The sequence below is a fragment of the Equus przewalskii genome, chromosome 18 (genome assembly GCF_037783145.1).
Source record: "Equus przewalskii isolate Varuska chromosome 18, EquPr2, whole genome shotgun sequence".
Taxonomy (NCBI): domain Eukaryota; kingdom Metazoa; phylum Chordata; class Mammalia; order Perissodactyla; family Equidae; genus Equus; species Equus przewalskii.
In genome coordinates this window covers 14,799,002-14,819,935 of record NC_091848.1, presented here as the reverse complement: position 1 = coordinate 14,819,935, position 20,934 = coordinate 14,799,002, and the positions used below count along the sequence as shown (strand labels likewise).

At 35.4% G+C, this 20,934-nt stretch overlaps 1 protein-coding gene and 1 long non-coding RNA gene across 3 annotated transcripts in view; one reads left to right on the top strand and one right to left on the bottom strand.

Annotated features, from left to right (window-relative positions):
• SPATA16 (spermatogenesis associated 16) overlaps positions 1-20,934 on the top strand; it is a 227,097-nt gene that overhangs the window by 81,293 nt on the left and 124,870 nt on the right. The gene's annotated exons all lie outside the window — the stretch shown is intronic.
• Positions 1-20,934, bottom strand: part of LOC139076992 (uncharacterized) — a 34,511-nt gene that overhangs the window by 12,035 nt on the left and 1,542 nt on the right. The window lies entirely within an intron of this gene.

Below are 20,934 nucleotides of genomic sequence, written 5' to 3'. Positions count from 1 at the left end.
TGTGCCAGTCTTCTTCTATTTTATATGTGGGTAGCCACCATGGCATGGCTGATGAGTGGTCTAGGTCCGTGCCCTGGATCTGAACCAGTGAACCTGGGCTGCCAAAGCATAGCAAGCCAAACTTAACCACTCAGCCCATGGGACCAGCCCCAGAAACTTTTTTTAAAGCAGAAGTATTCTTTTAAGACCTTGAAAACTACTGAGGGGAGGATATAAAATGGTGAATAGTAAAATGATTTTCCCTATTATGCTAAGATTAACTTTTGTATAATTTTTTTCCTATTGTAAAATAACTTTTGCTTCTGTTTCTAAGCTGAACATTAAGTAAGAAATGCAAATCAATAGAGGTCAAACAGTCAATTCGTACAATTAATAATGCACCAAGAGAAGTAAATCATTTTTCTGGGCTTGTCATATTGCAGAACTGCAGAAGTCAGTGCATATGATTCTAATATTAAAATGTTGTAAAGACCTCAGATTTAAAAATAGAGCCTGAAATATAATCAATAAATATATTTCTCAAAATAAATGAATTAATTAATCAGGATACTCAGGCTATAAATAGCTTACAACCACTGAATGCAAAATTTTGCTTTTGTATTATTACCACATTGTGATGGTTGATACTAATCATGGATCAAAATTAAAATATTCCTTTTTTGCATTTATTTGCATTTGTTGAAGCATCCTTTCTTTAATTTTATGTAAATGTGAGGTCTCCTGCATATCTTTAGGGATTTGTTAACACAAAAATTAGCTTAAAACTATCATATAGTTTTGCGTCTGATAAAAATAAGTGCATATTATTTTTTTCATGTAAAAGACTACAAGAAACATAACTTTATGGTTTTAAGTTCAACAAAGATACATTTTGAAATTAATCAGCTGAGTATTGCCATTTAAAATATGATAATAAGTGATACAAAGTCTCTAGAAACAACTATTAACAAAAATGGTTTTTCTTTTTTTCTAATAACATATCCAAAATGGCAAACATGGAAATCATTATTGTACTTCAACCCAGAGCAATGCCTAGATTCACCAAACCCATCAACTCTGTGTTCACTTCATCAAACGACTGCCCTTGTTTATCAGCAGGTGTTTTGAACATTCCTAAGACTGATTTCTAGTTACTGCTTTCTTATCAAGACTAGAAATCCTGCTGTAACTCTTTTCTTAGCATGTAACTACATTTTGATGCATGTAATGATAATTCTAATGATGCATATCACTTTTTTGCATATTTCTCCACCTTTAGATTTTTGTTTGTTTTTGTTGCATAATTTTGATGCCACAAGGTGGCAGGCAAGATGAAGTGTAAAACTACCAAATATGTGGAATGGATTCTATTTTCAAAATTATTTTATAATGGTGGCATCTACATTCGTTCATTCAATAAATATTTATTGAATGCCTACCAAAAACCTGTGATAGGTAATGAGGAGGCAGTTGTAAATAGGAAATGTATGGTGTTTTGTACAGTAGAAGAAGTAGCAAGTGAAATGTAAAAAGCAAATAATAAATATATGAGAAAAAGAGAGTGTGACAAATGCCATGAAGGAAATAAAAATAATTTCATGTTGCAGAGGCAGTGTAGTATTTTGAATCGGAACACAGAGTCTGGAATCTATCTGCCCAGGTTCTGACTCCCTGACTCACTAGTTAGCCTGAGGTTAATTCTCTATAAAATTGGTTATAATAATAGTACCTACTTCACAAATACTCGCTCACAAAGTTTTGTGAAAATTAAATATAAACCCTTGGGTTTTTTATTCCAGCCATGACAGAGTTACTGGTACTGGACCTGCCTTCCTACTGTAAAAACCTATAAAGCCGGACAGAGTATATGAGGCAACTATTTGCAGGCATTGGACAATGGTCACAGCAGGACTGTGATCCTTGGGAGAAGGGAAATATACATAGTGAGCCTCACAATTTTCTCAGCTTTTTGCTGGCATTATTTTCCTGCCTTAATTCAGAGTTGAAAATCAAGTTAAACTTCATTCTCACTGAGCTGAGGAGGCAGAAATTAGAATACTAGAAAAGCTGTAATTTACAGGGAAGGTGGCAAAAGAAGAGGTAGCTGTGTGAGAAGATTGGGGATAAAGGTGTGTGCATGAGTATGTACTGCAGATCCTTGGTCAGTGTGAGGAGTGAAACTTCATGTAGCAGAGATTGCCTGCTACCGGACTAAGTGCTAAATGTAAATACCAGAGGACCTGCTGTGATGGGAGATGTTGAAGTACCAGTGTGAAGAGACCTCACTGAGTACCTCGGGCATTCAGGTGAGACCCCAGATAGGCCATGCTTCAAGAGTAAGGACCATGACCTCCAGAAAGGATCACACATTAAGACTGAGCTCAAAACCAAAACAGACCTTCCCTAACAAAGACTAAAACCAAGCATGTTTCATCATTCAATTACCTGATAGGAAAAAAATTCAACAAGTTTCTAGGGATGATGTCAAAATCCTGATTCTCTATGATGTCTCATCCAAAATATCCAGCATAAAATTAAAAATTACTACAGATGCAAAGAAGTAGGAAAATAAGACTCATACTTAAGAAAATAAGCAGTCCATAGAAACAGATTCCTAGATGACCCAGATGTTGGAATTGGTACGGAAGGGTTTCAAAGAAGCTGTGAAAAATAGGTTCAAGGACCTTGCTGTAAAGACAGTCATAATAAGTAAAGAGATGAGAATTTCAACAGAAAAATAGAAACTATAGAAAAGAACTAAATGGAGATTTAGCATAGACTAATAAAATATCTGAAATAAAAAATGTGCTAATTGACCATAACATCAGATTGGAGACTATTAAAGAAAGAGCTAGTGAGCTTGAAGACAAATCAGTAGAAATTACCCAATATGAAAATCAGAGAGAAAAAAGAGATTTTAAAAAATTAACAAATGCTTCAGTGACCTGTCCTCAGGGACAGTAAAAGCAATATAGCATACATGTCATTGACCTCTCAAAGAGAAGGGAAAAAGAGAATAGGACATAAAAGTAATTTCTGGAAATTTCCCAAATTAGGTTAAAAGAAAGGAAGATCCAGTTAGTCCCAACTAGGATAAATACAGAGAGAACCACATCTGGAAACATCAAAATCAAACTCTTGAAAATCCAAGATGGAGAGAAAATATTAAAGGCAGCCAAAGGAAAACAACACGTTACATACAAGGGAACAATGATACACATAGCAAGTGACTTTTAATCAGAAATAATGGAGGACAAATAAAATGAAACAACTTGAAAGTGATAAAAGAAAAATGATGTCAAACCAGAATTCTACATTCAGCAAAAATTTTCTTCAAAAATGAAAGTGAGATAAATACATCTTTAAATAGATAAAAGTTTAAAAATTAATCTTTAGCAGATCTGCACTTTGAGAAATGATAAAGAAGGTATTTCAAGCTGAAATAAATGACAATAGGTAGAAATTTGGATCTACAAAAAAGGATGAAGAGCACCAGAAATGGTAAGTAAGTAACTATAAAACGCTATTTTTCTTCTCAAAAGTTATATTTAAAGATGAATAACTATTTAAGGTAAAATAATAGCATTTAATTATATTATCTAAAGTAAAAATAATAAATAATAAGATTACATATTTCAATGTGAAATATTTGACTAAAATATCAAAAAGTTCTGTGAAAGGGAGCACAAATGGAATTTTACCATTGAGGTTTTTATATGAGGTAGTACAATATGAACTCCAAGCAGCCTGTGTTAAATTAAGGATGTAAGTTATAATCCCCAGGGTAACCATTAAAAAATATAAAAGTATAGCTGAAAAGCCAATAATGGACTTAAAATTATATACTAAAGAATATTTAATTAACTGAAAATAAGTCAGAAAGGAGGAAAAAATAATGAATGGGACTCTGGAAGATAATAGAAAGATGGTAGTGTTGAAGCAAATCATACTAATAATTATATTAAAAATGCATTGGTCAATCTGCCAATTGAAAGGCAGAGATTGTCAATCTGGATTAAATCACAAAATTCAACTATATGCTATCTACAAAAAGGCATAGGTTGAAAGTAAAAGGAAGACACATGATATACCATACAGTAAATATATAAAACCAGTGTTTATTTCAGGTTTGGCTATGTTAATATCAGAGAAAGGAGACTTCAAGGAAAGGAGTATTACAAGAGATAAAAATAAGGCTCAATTAAATTCTGAAAATGTGACATCTGACACATAGAGTTTATTCTCTAGCCACAATGGAATTAAATTAGAAATCATCATGGTAAGATATCTAGAAAATCCCTCCAGATACTTGGAAATTAAACAATACACATCTAAATAACCCATAGGTCAAAATGTAAGAAAATAAAATAACCAAAGGCATGGATTTGAATCTCTGCTTCATCACTTACTACCTTTGACTTTCACAGGTAACTTAACTTCTCTTTGCCTCAGTTTTCTCATCTTTAAATCTCAGTAAAATGCTTAAAGTCATTCTTGAATATCAAAATATATGATTTGTATTTTATTTCAATCTCACCACCAATAGCAAATGCAAATTATTTTCAATAGTAATGATACCACTAAATTCTATATACGCATAGAGATGATTATTTTTTACATACCCTTTTTGAACACAACAGATACTCAATAATGTAGACAATTTGAAAACTTCTATGAAAATTAATTTTTTTTTTTGAGGAAGATTAACCCTGAGCCAACATCTCCTGCCAATTCTCCTCTTTTTGCTGAGGAAGACTGGCCCTGAGCTAACATCCGTGCCCATCTTCCTCAACTTTATATGTAGGACGCCTATCACAGCATGGCTTCCCAAGCGGTGCCATGTCCACACCCGGGATCTGAACTGGCAAACCCCGGACCGCCAAAGTGGAATGTGCACACTTAACCGCTGCGCCACCAGGCTGGCCCTGAAAATAAAATTTTTGAGGTGTCATTTTCCACAACTTTGAGGATAATCAAAATGCTTAGGGGTGATATGAGTTTAAAGTGTTATAGATATTCATGAGTTTTACGATGAACTGGTTCATAGTAGAAGTAACAGGAATTTTGCACATTTCTTGCAGATCTCATGAAATGAGATATCTTAAATAAAACATTCTCTTCTTTACCATAACTGAAAGTTTAAAATTTGGCCAGGTGTGACATCAGCATGATGACAGAACAGGAGGTTCTCAGCTTGTATACTCTCTTAGCATCAATAATTTGGCAGCCATCCATAGACAGAAAAGTGTCTTTGTATTAGCTTTGGGATTCAGGTAGGAGACTGTGAAACCCTTGGTGGGGTCCAAGACCAAGGAAGGCTGTTTTAATAAGGCAGGCCCACACCAAGAGGGCTGACTTACCTATAGAGGTCCCAACTACAGACTTGGGAACAGCTCTGACCCCTGGGGACTTGGGTATAGCCCCATTTAGTCTTGATCCTTTGACCAGCACCATATACCACAGGACCCAGGAGGAGTCACACCTGCTTATGCCTCAGATAATAGGCCTGCAGACCTTGGTCCTGGCTGTGGGCATTGAAGTGACTCATAACCCAGTTCCAGCCCCTCTCAGCCACAGTCTATGAGCAGTCTTGCCAGCCCAGAAACGTGGGGGGAGACACACTCATTTGCATCCTCAGAGATCCTGAAATGTTCTTGTGACACAGCTTCAGACCCTCCCCACTGCAATCAGGCAGAAGTCCTACTCACCCAGAAATCTGGCAGGAGACATGACCTTCCATGCCTCCAGAGCCAGGACCACAGACCTCAGTCCCAGCTATGGACCCTGAAATGGTGCTGAGACTCAATTCCAGCCCCTATCAGCCACAGTGTGGAGCCAGCCTGCCAGCCCAGGAACCTACCGAGTTATCCAATAGAAGCCCTCCCAAGAACCTCGAAGAGCCAGATCTCTCCATGTACCTGGTAACAGGGCCACTGTCTGCAGACCCAACTGCATATGCTATCTCAGTTAATCCCTCCAATAACTTCCTGAGATTTCCTTACTACCATTTTGCAGATGAAGGAACTACATCCCAGCAAACCTAGGACATTACAGTAATTTTTCTTTCTCCTAAAAATTCTGACTGTCACCTCATTTCATCCTGAAAATGACGAAAATCATAGCATCTTTAAAATCTGGAGGAGTTCCCATTCGGGTTGAGGTGGCAGTGGGATGCAGTAGGCATTGTCCCTGAAATCATACAAATCTAGGTTCCACTACCACTTCACTGATTGTTTTGAAAAAGCCTTGCTTTCCTCTTGCATGATTTATAGCTAATAATATTTAGCAAGTCTACTGTACAATATCTATGCAACACAGCTTTTGAATCACAAGCCTCTAACATGCATTGCCACCATTTTTCTTCCTTCCTTTTACCTGAAGCTCTACCTCTTCTTCGTGATTATCACACGAACTAATGAAATAGTCTTGCAATATAAACACATAGCCTTATTTCTGTAAAAAAAAAAAAAAGCATTAAGTAAGAAAAAAAAGATAATGAAGATTAAAGCAAATAAATTCCAGAAAATAATTAAATATTATTAAGTAATTCGACATGAAATTGTACATTATGCAAAGAATATAAAAGGAAAATATAAAAGTATCATCATTTGCTTATCTTAGTAGAAAGAAGACCCTGATGGCTCAGACATCTTATTAGAAAAAGAAGAAGGAGAAAGAGAAGAAGCAGAAGCAGAAACAAGAGAAGAAGAGAGGAGACGGGGAGAGGATGAGGAGGAAGAGAGGACAGGATGGGAGGAGGAGACAAGAGCGAGGAGGGGCTGGATCCAAAGCTGGATCAGATTCCTTGAGATGCTGTTCAGGTGGCAAAAGATGTGATAAAAAGACCATACTCTATTTACATTGAATGTATTTACAAGCTTTCATGCTTATGTGCGTATTTTTTTCATTATAACAAAGCTTGCAATAAATTAATTAAAATAACCCTGCCTACAGCATTCCTGTATTGCCTCCAGCACACTTCACCATTCCTCCCACGTTCTTCACCCAGACATGTCATCTTCTATCCTTATACTCAAGCTGATTGCATTCTAGTTTACAATCATCTTCTTTGATGTTTTATGTCTCATCCTAGCTTCCACTTTCTCTTCTAACAATGCAGCCTCATCTTAACTCCAAGGTCAGTCTCCATTGGCTTTTATCTTTCCTTCCCATTTACTCATTGATATAAAAATGGTTAATAAATGAGGAAGCAGTATATTAGTGTAATGGAGTGACATTCTCATGCAAAAATGCATCTGTCTATTGGGACCTCTTTAGAATGTAAATTTACCGGTTATTGTTGGTTTGTTCCCCTGCTTTTGAAGTCCATGTGGTTCTCGGAAAACAGACCAAGGGTGCTAATGCGCAGTTCCTGTGCTGAGTACTGCCTTCAGGAAAGGTTCATTTTGTTCTTCGAGGCTGGCAAGAAGGCTGCATAGACACTCCTGGTGGGTTGGTATATTCCTATGTTATTTTAAGATGGTCCTCTTATATTTGCTTCCGACTTTCTAATACACCAGCTCTAAAATCCATTCTGATATGTTGAACAGGTCACTTAGCCTTTCTGCAACTTCTTCCTCTGTAAAGTCTCACTGGAATATGAAAAGCATTCACATACTTAAGATTTTCAAATATTCTAAAACATGTAAGTGGTTTGGCCTGAGGTAAGTACAAATAATGAAAACAGAAGAGATATGTTTGTTTCTACTTCCTGCAAGGTGAATAGATTTTTTTTTTAAGCTCTAGACTTTCCAAGATTAATTCTGTAACTACAAATGAAGAAAAGAAGAGAAATTATAAGTTCCCTTGTAATGTAGTGAAACAAGCATCAGCAAGCGAAGGCTTAGATTTGAATCCCTGCAACATCACTGACTAGCCTTGACTTTCACAAGTCACTTGACTCCTCTTTGCCTCAGTTTCTGCATCTCTGAACAAGGGATAATGGCAATATCTTCCTCAACACTTGTAAAAGGGAGTCAAATGATATTATAGATGTGAAACTGTTTTGCAAATAGAAAATATTTGTGCAAACCTTAACCTTAAGGTCACCACTGTGTTTTATTTTCAGACACATCAGATGACCAACCTGACATTTTACAAGATTCTAGAATTCGCAAACTTCTTTTCATGAGCACATTTGTTCTGGTTGACACTTTGAGTGTTAGTCTATCTAATGCTCATCAACAAAGTGAAAACTATTTTGATGGTCCCCATGGGGATGTTTGTTTTTAGCCTCCTAATTTGTTGCCTCTACACACAAAAAGATTTTCAGACAAGTAGTTAGAAAATGGAATAGGTCAAGACCAAGACTAATACTGAGGAAGTCTAGCGAAATACAAGGAGCTGGTGAGTACTGGATGTCCAAAATTGTTAAAAATAATTAACTTTGAGGAAAAATGGAGGACTACCCACATTTCCAAATTTAACCAACACAGTTTTAAGGGACTAAAGCTTATTCCCACTCAATCTGCCTCAACCAGGCTCAACTGTAAAATTGATGTTTGTGTCTTGTTCTCAAAGCAACTTTCCTCAATGTTTTCCCACCCTTTCAGTCTTAAAGATCTTTTCTGGGGTATTTGGCGTGGAGAAGTCACCTATATAGGCTACCACATATAGGGTGACAAGTAGCAAGAGACAACCTTGGAGCAGACCCGTTTTTGTTTGAGCAGGTAAAAAACATGGCCTAGATGCCAACTCCTCTTCATTTTATAGCTCTTGCCAGCCTCTGTTTGATATTTTGAATTTTCTCTTTACTGCTTTTCCAGAGAGAAATCTCTTGTTGAGTGTGCCTGACTTGCTCTCACTCTACGAGTTCACCTTAAAGAGCTGACTACCTCACAGATATAAGTACCACCCTACCATCCATTTTACTTTCACAATTCCTTAATGTATATTTCATGGCTATGGATATTTTCATGGATATTCCATGGATACTTTATATGAGTGACAACATAGTACTGGCCTCACTAGCATTCAGAAAATCCTGGGGTTATACTGTTACTGCTGTGTTTACCTAAACTCTCCCTTATTTCCTCCTCTGTTGCTATGGCAAGAATTCCTCATGTTCACCCTCTCTTGGGCCTGTGACCTTTCTTCAGTTTTCATAGAAATCTGAAGAGCAACCGTATGTTCAGTTATAACACTTTCAGTTTGAGAAGAAATGTCTCCTTGATGGCACTGCCAAAACTTTGCTCACAGGTTATATCTGTGACATACATTTCTTATGAAATCTTCCTCACTGGAGGAAATGCAGACCATGTGCCTTTCCCAGGTTACCTGAGGCAAAATAATCCTGTAATTGGATATAAATGTTCTTATGATATTGCCGATGATTAAAGCTTTTGTTAGCAAATATGACTTACACACAGACGACAGTTGATTTCACTAATAGTTTTTTGTTTGGTTTTATTTTTGGTGTTTCACAGTAAGAGATTAGCAGATGAAAGGAGTCTACTACATAACTTTACTGTATATTTAACCTCAAGCTTTCTGCTCTTTTAGACTTTTAGTTCCTGTAAACTTTCCTTGTAGATCCTGTTCAACACATAGAGGGTCTGAGAAAGTTTTTGTAGTAAGAAAATAATGTGAGAATAATGTTGAGAAGTCACATGTATTTACCCTGAAAAAGCGGAGAGAGGTATTTTGGTTTTAGGAGAGAGAGCAAAAGGATGGTATGATGTAATGAAAATTATTAAACAAGTATGTCCCATGTGCCTCTTCATCTTCCTTCTTACAGTTAGAGCCTCCATACAAATTTTGAGTATTTACTTGTACAGTGATCCTCAAACTGGTCTTATGACCCCATTATATTTTTAAATATTATGGAGGATCTCAAAGAGCTCTTGCTTTATGTAGGTTGTATCTATAAATATTTACCATATTAGAAATTAAAAGGTAGAAATTTAAACGTATTTACTTATTTGTGTAAAAATAACAATAAACATTAGAAATAACATTACGTGTTAGCATAAAATACATATTTTGTGAAAAATAACTATATTTTCCAAAAAAAATGCAAAGAGGAGTAGCATTGTTTTACATTTTTGCAGATGTCTTTAAAGTACAGAATCATAAAAGAAAAGTGGATTCTGATATCTGCTTCTGCATTCAATCTATTGAAATATGATTGAACTATATTAAGAAAATCAAGTCTGACACAGATGTATAGTTAGAAAAGGAAAGAGAATGTCATTAGACTTTTCAGATTACCCTGAATATTCTTCTTTGATACTACACCAAGAATTGACAAGTGATAGCTTCTTAAAGATTAACTGCAATTTGGATTCTGAAACATTATCAATTAACTTGTACTCTGTTACATGAAAAGCAAAGCCATTGGTCTTCCTTACACTTTGAATGGATTGTTTACCTACGCATGAGTTACTAACATTTTACCTTGGTTAGCTGGAAAATACTGCATCATTTGAAGATTTCTATTAATTATGCAATAGTAAAGTTAAAAAATTGCATGTTAGTATCACCAATCTCATCAGAAAAGTCTTTAAGCATTGGGTGGCTGTCAAGCTCACAGTGACACATGTAAGTTTTCCAAAATTCTAATTTTTGCTTGAAAGCTCAAACTTTTATCAGTGGCAATAAATACTGTCAGTTGTGTTCCTTTAAGTGACAGGAACACTTATTTCATTTTGGAGAAACGTCTGCCAAATTCCAAGTCTGATCATCATAGTTTGTTAGTTGTTCTTCCAAGGAAAGCATGGTGTTCCATGGAAACAGCGGGTAAGTCAGTTCACAAATGCAAACAATGTCACAAGTGCACAAGTGCTTTTCTGCAAGACAGCCATCGTACCTTGTTATGTAGGAAAGAAGCGCTTTATGCATATATCCCATCTCATCATACCAAGTATTAAAAAGACATGCTCAAGGGTTGAGATTTATAATTGGAGGATGGGGGGCAAATGCCTACAATGGTGAAGAATATGCTCAATGACTATTAGAACGTTTGGCATTACTGATCTGATTCCTGCAAAAGAGCCAGCAGTCTTACCCATCATGGCTTTTGCAACATCACTGCAAGTGTCAACACAGTGAAAAAGGAAAATAATATTTTAATGTTAGTATGAAAATAATAATATTGTGAGCCCCCTCACAGTGTCTAGGAACCCTTGGGAATCCGCAAGCCACACTTTGAGAACCACTATACTAGATTATAGCATCCTTAATATCCTCCCAGGTTTTGTATCTCTCATCTTCCTTCAGAGTAGTTGCAATGATTGTCTTCTTAAAAAAATGTTTCCATCATGTGCTTGCTTAGTAATCCCTGTAGCGTTAGTAATTTCTTCCATAAAATTACAAATCTTTTAACTAATGAACAGATCCTTAATAGACTCCTGCCTTCCCCGATGGTCAATTTATTGCTTTAGTAAAACAAATTTACATGGCAGCTGTTAATATGGTCTACCATCCTCTATCACCAAGTCATTTTGGGGCCACTCTTGCAGTCTGAATTTTCTACCTCTCATCCCTAAATGTCACGATTTCCAAGTGCAGCTCAAAACTCACTTTCTCCTGATTCGTTTCCAAGTTTTACATTTTCTAGTCATTGCAGACACTTTTCACAAGAACTGTTCTTTTTTCTATCTCCTTTGCATGCATCCCCCAGTTTAACCGGTTCAAGTTTTATTCACTTGTTCTTCATTATGTATGTATTTTAATGATTTTTCACAATTGGGTTAATACGTCTATTTGGGGGCTAGTCACTTAGTATATAACATAGCTTTTTAAACAAAAAAGCACAATATATGCTGTTGTCATCATATTCATAGAAATGCAGCACTTTTTAAGATATCTGGAAAACGTATTATTTCCAAAGTAATGTACTATGACACTTTGGTACAAATCACAACAGGTTCTGTGACTCATTGCTTTGAGCCAAAGAGGATGCTACGTCAAATGGGAAATTTAGTCTTCTTTGTCAATAAAGGATTAATAAAAACATTAGGAAATCCCTTTGTATTTCAAAGAGAAACCTTTAACATTCTCATTTATAGTATTAGTAATCAGCAGACTTCTCTACCCGGAGTCATTTTGAGTAATGGTAATTTGGTCTATAACTAAACATTGAACCCAACACTGAGAGCTTTTCTCATAATCAAAGTCCATATCCAATTCAAATTTTCACTTTAAACTTACAAATTACAGTACATAATCTAGGGATTCAGCTGGGACGGACGTTGCATACATCAATACATTGCCCATTGTGCTACAATCCCTCTAAGTCTATTAATTTAACAAAGGGAAATCACAGACAATTGTCAGCAGTCCAATTGCTTTATAAAGCATGTGAGTTAACATTGATATTTCTCCTTTGGCATAGGCTATAGGGGGCTATATTTATAGTAGCCAAAATAGTGTTATCTGGATGTCATTTATTAGTCTCCAGACAGAAAAATCATGATGTCAATATGAGCAATTGTTTTTCCTTTTTTTTTTTTTTTTTGGCTTGAGGAAAATTGTCCCTGAGCTAACATCTGTGCCAATCTTCCTCCGTTTTATATGTGGGTCCCTGCAACAGCATGGCTTGATGAGTGGTGCATATGTCCATGCTCAGGATCCGAACCTGTGGACCCCAAGCTGCTGAAGCAGAGCATGCAAACCCAACCACTATTCCACCAGGCTGCCTCCAATATGAGCAATTTTAATGCTTGATAATAAACAATTGGTTTTGATTTAGCTATCAAAAATCCCTCTAATTTTCAGATTCTATAAGAAATAAACATCGTATTTCATTATCCAGTGAAACTACATAGTAGAATCCACTATAATTTACTTCAGTTCATTTTAAAGATTCTCACATAATTGCCAGTTAAAGGCAGCATAAAAAGATAATAGAATGCAGGCAGACATTCTATTTCCATACAATAGGGCTACTCAAAATATTAGTTTAAGTCTATATTTACCCTTCTGGCTCTTTTCTTTAGAACCTGTACAGTGTCTGGAATGTGGCTTCCACTCAACAATTGTTGCTGAATGAATCATAAGTAATTTCTGGCAGGTTAGAACAGAGGGGAATTTATTAATTGTACTTTTCAAAGTAATCATTCTAAAATGCATCCCACCCAAGTAACACAGAGAATAGAAAAAACTTGTGAAATTCGTCATGCTGTTCTTGAACCACCACCACCACTGCTCCACCCCCCTCCCCCTCAGTATTACACAGACAGATGAATAGGGCCTTACATCTACATCTTTGTTTCTGAATCTTGATAGCTTCTCTACAAGAGAGTTCACAGCTGGTATTTGGTTCACAGACCCAAAAGAAAAGATAATAGGGCCAACACTGTATTATTTTTTAAGAGAAAATGTCAAGAACAAAAAATGAAAATGTCAAAAGATAGGTTGATATACTGTATTACTTAAAGACTGTTTTGCTGGGAGAACTGACCAAGTGATTTACTAACAGCTTTTACTGGACAGTCTTTGGATTACAATGTAGATGAAAAATAAATGGGAATCCATTTCATGTTTACCCTATCCGGGCATTTGACAGATGGAGAGAATAATGGGAAGATACAACTACAGTCTACAAAAATGCAGGGGTTTATTCTTGTCTTCAAATTATGAAAAATTATTTTTTATTGGAAATTTTTTTCCAAAGGGCCTACTTATCTATCTCTCTCTGTATATCCTTTAATTACATAAACTGCCTTTCATTCCTGATCACATCTGCATACAGCTAGGGATTAAGAGATTGTAGAAATCTGACATTCAACGGGGATATAGGTGCAAAAGTCAATAGAGAGAGGCCTTTGGTATATTTAGGTCGTAATAGATGTAGATCTCACTGGCGAATCTCAGGTAAGATTAGGTTCTCTGGTGGTTCCTGAGGAAAGGTGTCTGGAGTCACTCAGTAACGTCGCTCTATTCCATCAACACTCCTCAAGTGCCCATTATGTGTCAGGCATTTGGTAGGTGCTGTGCATATAAAGATAAATAATATTGCTGAGCGTTACTTCTCATTAAGGAGAGGTCTCCAATGGATACAGAGTAATTAACCAGGTAAAAAAGTTAGAGAAATGTAGAGAAAAAGAAGCGTTCTCCCTTGCTCAAAAAGGCATATTCCTGTATGCTTCTAAAGACCCAATAAAGTGTCACACTTATTTTTGATCATTATTTGATGTACATTGACTGACAATATTCCTTTTTTTTTTAAAGATTGGCATCTGAGCTAAAATCTGTTGCCAATCTTCTTCTTTTTTTTTCTTTTTCTCCACAAAGTTCCCCAGTACATAGTTGTATATTCTAGCTGTAGATCCTTCTGATTGAGCTATGTGGGACGCTGCCTCAACATGACTTGATAAGTGGTGCCATGTCTGTGGCCAGGATCCGAACCTGCAAAACCCTGGGCCACTGATGTGGAATGTGAACTCAACCACTCAGCCATGGGGCCAGCACCCTACAATATTCATTTTGATTAAGAATATGGAAGACTAAAAGCCCTAGGAGGCATTCTCCTATAGGTTCCTATTTCTTGGTGCTGATGACCCATTAAATTTATTTGCATCCCTTAATGTTCATTCTATTTTTCTAAACAAAGAGATGTCATACTCAAATTCTAAAGTGAAATATACCTAAACATAGATCCTAAGTATTCTTTAGGGTGTGTTCCTTATTAGCTCTATAAAGAAGACAGACAATATAATATCTCCATTCTGACTATATATTTTTCAGTACTGTGACAATATTGTAAAATTTTTTTTAAGATTTTATTTTTTTCCTTTTTCTCCCCAAAGCCCCCAAGTACATAGCTGTATATTCTTCGTTGTGGGTCCTTCTAGTTGTGGCATGTGGGATGCTGCCTCAGCATGGTTTGATGAGCAGTGCCACATTCGCGCCCAGGATTCGAACCAACGAAACACTGGGCCGCCTGCAGTGGAGCACAGGAACTTAACCACTCTGCCACGGGGCCAGCCCCAATATTGTAAATTTTTAAGTATTTATCCTATTGACTCTTGGTCATGTCAAGAAATAACGTATTTGTTGCTCACTTGAGTAATTCCATAATTTCATATTTTCCACATATAATTGCTTGTAATTTGGGGAGCAAAACATTAGGGATGATATTTGAGTTACTCTCCTGTTTGGCTGCTTCTCTAAACTTGCTCTCTTATGCTATGCCATGTACATGTCGGAATCTCAAGAAATATTTAAGAATGATTTCTTGTTAATGTTTCCATAAAAAGTTAGATTTTACTTTGATGCTTTTGCAAAGACATACTTTGCAACTGTTTTGGCAGAGGTATATGCTTTATGACAACAATCTACTGTAATTTTCTTGTTTCAAAAAGCAATGCCTTTAATTCTAGTTTTATGCTCTAATACTTTGTAAAATAGTTCCATTTTTCCCATGCAAATCAAAGTGGGTCATTCCATTGTTCTATCTTACTTGTCAATGTAAGATATTTAAAGTGAGTAGATGGGCTTCTCAATTCTCAATAAGTTGAAGACTGTTATACTTTATTTTAGTTTTTAATTCTAATCAATCTTTTTGTAGTGAGCCAAGTGACCAAATAAGACACAATCACTAAGATTTCACTGAATCCTTGTGTAGTGACAGCACTATTGCGTAAGTGTCCTTTACATTCCTATTCCTTCCATCTACCCCAGAATGTATGTTACTAGATTGAGATTTTCAATAGCCCATGTTGAAAGAAGCTCTAAGAAGCAACCGTATGGAACACTTTCTGATTTTTCTATAAATCTTTCACTGAGGACACAAATTGTTACATTATACAGCATCTTTGGATAAGGTGATCTTTCTGATTACACTACAAGAAGTATCTGAATTGAGAAATTGGCTTGTTTAAAGCAAACTACATGTCCCTCTTTCCATCAGCTACTACAAAACCTAGAAGAAAATGTATAGGCCATCTCAACCAAACTCTTAGAATCTTATGACATATATTTTCTGTACTAACCTCATCCAGGCTTCATCTTAATATAACCTAATATCTTATTTATTTACTTATTAGTGAGGAAGAGTGGCCCTGAGCTAACATCTGTGCCAATCTCCCTCTATTTTGTATGTGGGATGCTGCCACAGCATGGCTTGATGAGCAGTGTGTGGGTCCGTGCCCAGGATCCCAACTCAGAAACCCCAGGACACCAAAGTGGTAGGTGTGAACTTAACCACTATGCTGCTGGGCTGGCCCCTTAACTCCCCTACTTTTAATCTTGCTTTCCTCATTTAGGTATTTTTTGTTTTATTTTTAATCATGATAAAATACATGTAATATAAAATTTACCATCTTACCCTTTCTTTAAAAGTACAGTTCAGTAGTATTAAATACATTCACATTGTTAAACAGTGAATCTCCAGAACTCTTTTCATCTTGCAAAACTGAAACTCTATATCATTGAACAACAACTCTCCATTCCCCTCTCACCCTAGCTCCTGGCAACCACCATTCTATTTTTTGTCTCTATGAACGTATTTACTCTAGGTACCTCATAAAAATGGAATCACACAATATTTGTCCTTTTGTAATTGGCTTATTTACCTTAGCATAATGTCTTGAAGGTTCATCCATGTTGTAGCATGTGTGAGAATTTCCTTTCTTTTTAAGGCTGAATAGTATTCCACTGTATGGATATACAACCTTGTGTTTATCCATTCATCTGTCAGTGGACACTTGGGCTGCTTCCACCTTTGGGCTATCATGAATAACGTTGCTATGAACATGGGGATAGATCTTCAGAACCCTACTGTCAATTCTTTGGGGTATATACACAGAAGTAGAATTGCTGGATCACATTGTAATTCTATTTTTAATTTTTTGAGGAACTGCCATACTGTTTCCCATAGCAGCTGCACCATTTCACATTCCCACAAACCATGCACAAGGGTTCCAATTTCTCTCCATCCTTGCCAATACTTATTATTTTCTGGTTTTTTGATGGTATCCATTCTAATGAGTGTGAGGTGGCATCTTAGTGTGGTTTTGATTTGCATTGCCTCGGTGATTATTGATGTTGAGCATCTTTTCATGTGCTTACGGGTGATTTGTATATCTTCTTTGGAGAAATATCTATTCAAGTTCTTTGCCTATTTTTTAATTGGGTTGTTTGCTTTTTCATTCTTGAGTTATAGGAGCTCCTTATATATTCTGGATATTAACTCCTTATCAGATAGATGATTTGCAAATATTTTCTTCCATTCCACAAGTTGCTTTTACACTCTGTCGATAGTATCCTTTGATGCACAAAAGTTTTTAATTTTGATATAGTCCAATTTATCTATTTTTCCTTTTGCTCCCTGTGAGTTATTTTTATTTTTATCTAACCTTGTAAGTATTCTATAAGCTGCCTTAGACGCTTCCCAGAACAGAATATAAATAGATAATAATTTAATCACTCACTCTTTAATATTAGTTATCCTGTCATATTCCTGTGATATTTTAATTTTTTGTATGTTGTGATGAACTTTTTTTGTTTGTTAATAGCATGACTATAACAAATAGTTCTTGCATATCTAAACAAAAATTATCTCTGTAGGGAGACAATTCTCCATGGGTCTCCTGCATTTTTGCCTGTTCAATGAACAAGGCGCTGACTGGCCTTTGCTTTGGAATATCTTTCCAAAGATGATTGTGTGGTAAACAGCTTTAGAAGAAAACGTAAGTCTACTTACAGCCTTGGAAGATGGAGATAATGTCTCCCTCTAAAGCTAAGGACAGGCATGCTTACAGTCCATTCTAAAAGATTTACATTTCTTAAGCTCAGGATTCTTCTGCTGTAACATAACCTACTGCATGTGAAGGTGTCACCTGGCCTTCTTTCATTGCCATCTGGGAATTGTGGCACAAGGAACCAGGACAACAAAAGACTTATACACTGGCTACTGCTATTGCTGTGAGTAAAAAACTTTCCTTTGTCTCTGGCCCTGGAGGTTCATGTCTTCTACAAGCATCCATGAAACTATGTCAAGCTAACTCGTTAGCTTGTAAGTAGGGAAAAACTCAGACCCTTCACAGTACTCGACAATATATTACAAGGTATTTTTGTGAGTATACTTGAAAGTCATTTAGCCTAATCTCCCACTCAGTCAATAATTTCTTTTACACATCCTGACAGATGGCATTCTAAATGTCACTTAAGTGATTCCAGTAAAAGGAAACTCCTCTCAAAGCCTGTTGCATCATTGGTAATTAAGTCCCTCCTTATGTTGAGCTGAACTATTTATAGCTTCATAATATTGATTTTTTTTGCCTGGTCTTCATCTAGTATTACATAGAATAGTTATTCTACTTTCCACATGGCAGATCTTTGTATTTGAAAGTACTTACTTAGTCTCCACTAATCTTATTTAACTCTCAAAGCATATCATTTTCATTCCATTTTCTTCACATACTATCTTCTCCGAACCCCTTGGAAACTCTAGACACACTCCAACAGTGATGATTCTCATAGACTATAGACAAATTCAAGAGATTATATGGCTAAGGCACAATTCAGTGAAAATATCATTTATTATTTGGACAAATTACCTTTGACTGATTTCATGTAAATTTGATATGCAGTTTTTGTAGCTCTATCATATTATCCTGTCACATTTAGCTTGTGATAAGTTAAAATATTCTGACTTTTTCCATATGGTCACACTCAGCCATGATTATATTTGTAAAACTGATTTTTTAAATCCATAGCATAAGATTTTTATTTTTAACCAGTCCTGATCATTTTGAATTTTGCATCTGTAATCATTGATATTAGTTACTCATTAGGTAAACTTATGCCATCTGAAAATTTTATAGATATCCTTTCAATCTCTTAATCCTGGTCATTAATGGAAATATTGTCCACAAAAAGGGCCAAGGACAAGCCATTAAATTCTTCTTTCTTTATAATCCTGACCACATTTCACTAGTATTGATTAGTTGTTCAACTAGTTATAATCCACTGAATGATGTCATTATCCAGCATAAATGTCACCATCTTATCACAAGGTTATAATGCTTTAGTGAAATTAAAATATTCCATATTCCTGGCATTTTCTAGATCTACCACTATTTCTAAAGAATATGTCAGCACTTTACTAAGAGAGTAAGAAGAGTGTCATTCAGGAGGATGAATCAATTCTAATTTACTTTGCTAATGACCAAGCAAGGTAAAGGGAGCTGGACTTAGGCATCTTCACCTAAACAAGAATTTGCTTCTCTGATCTCTAATCTCACATAAAGCCAAAGTCTTAAGACCCTGAAGGAGTGATAGCTAACATTCTCATTCACAGAGTCCAGGCAAAAATCCATGGCACTGGGTGGAGAAGTACAAGCAAAACACATCTGTCTCTGGGGGAACAGGTAGGAGACTCTCCTGCCTCCTTTGCCACGTTTTGGTGTGATTGGAAATATTCTATATCTTTATTGTGGTGCTGGTTATAAATTTGTCAAAACACTGAACACTTTAAAAAGATCAATACAATACTACTATATGTAAATTATACCTCAATAAACTGACTTAAAAGTATATTAAAATAAGTTAATTTCCTAAAAATTAGAGATTAAATGTAAAGGTGAGAACAAAGAATATGAAATCAACGTTGCCTATTAAAACACACTGAATTTTGAAATGGTAATAATGACCATTTAAAATTTAGGTCTAGAAAGCCCTCCCAAGGAACTTAAGTGAGGTAAATGTGTCTATCCAGCAGTTTTATTTAGATCATTGAAAATCGTCCAAGTTCTCTTCCAGAGGCTCCAACAATATCTTACAAATGAAAATGTATTTTCTTCCACATGCCATTAAAATAGTTGAATACCCCATCATTTATTGCTCTTGATGTATATGAAAAGCAGAAATGAACAAGATGTTTTCTATTTACATTATAATAAAGTGAGAAATTAACAATAAAAGTTATGGTAAGAAAAACTACTCTTTGGAAATCAAACAATGCTATCCTAAGTAATTTTTCAATCAAAGAGAAATTAAGGTCTATAATTAAAGACTAGAGAAAAATTATGAGAATGAAACATAGTCTATTATTCTTATGCATACTTGTGGTCAAAGCTACAATCAATAAAAGAAAAACATCATAGCTATAAATGCTTTCTTTATTTAGAAAGGAAACATAACAGAGATTGAATATTAAGTTAAGAATGAGAAGAAAACTAATAAAATAAAATCCAGAGAGGACAAAAATGTATTAATAGATGTAAAAGTAGAAATGAGTGAATTGAAAGACAAGAAGAACAGCAGAATGTAGTTTGGTTGAAAAGACTAACAAAATGCAAAACCTCTGGCAGCTCAATTGCAGCATAATATTTTATAAAAATCACAGTATATAAAAAAAAACCCTTTATTTTATGTTTGTTCACTTTTTGTCCTGGATGTAGTTCTGTTTTATTATTCACTTTCTTAATCCTGACTTTAATACTCTGTTTATTAATTTTAATGCTTTTCTTGAATCAGTAATTAATCCAAATCATTCCTACGAAAGATCAAAAGACAAAGTCCACAAGATCATGTTGACAGATCCAAAGGGTATTTGAAAAAATTAAACATTTATTTCTGATAATAACTCCTGGGAAATAATAATTTTTTTCTCAAATCAATCAAAAATCATAATTATCAGTGAAACATTGAAGCGTTCCTTGATCACCTCACTTATTTAAATTCCTTTTAAAAACAGCCTATACAGTAAGAAGATGTAAATATTGAAAAGCAGTTACAAACATCATTATTTGCAGATGATGTGAATAAGTAAATTATTGCAGTGTTAAGTCAGAAAGATACAAAAATAGGTATTTTTAAAATACTTGTTTAAATGCTAGCAATAAGAAGTTAGGAAATATAATGGAAAAAATCCCATTCTTATTATGCATATATGTAGTTCCTCTCAAACTTTAATGTGCATGCAAATTACCTGAGGGTCTTGTTAAAATGCAGGTTCAGTAGGTTTGGGGTGGGGATCAAGATTTTACATTTCTAATGAGCTCCCAG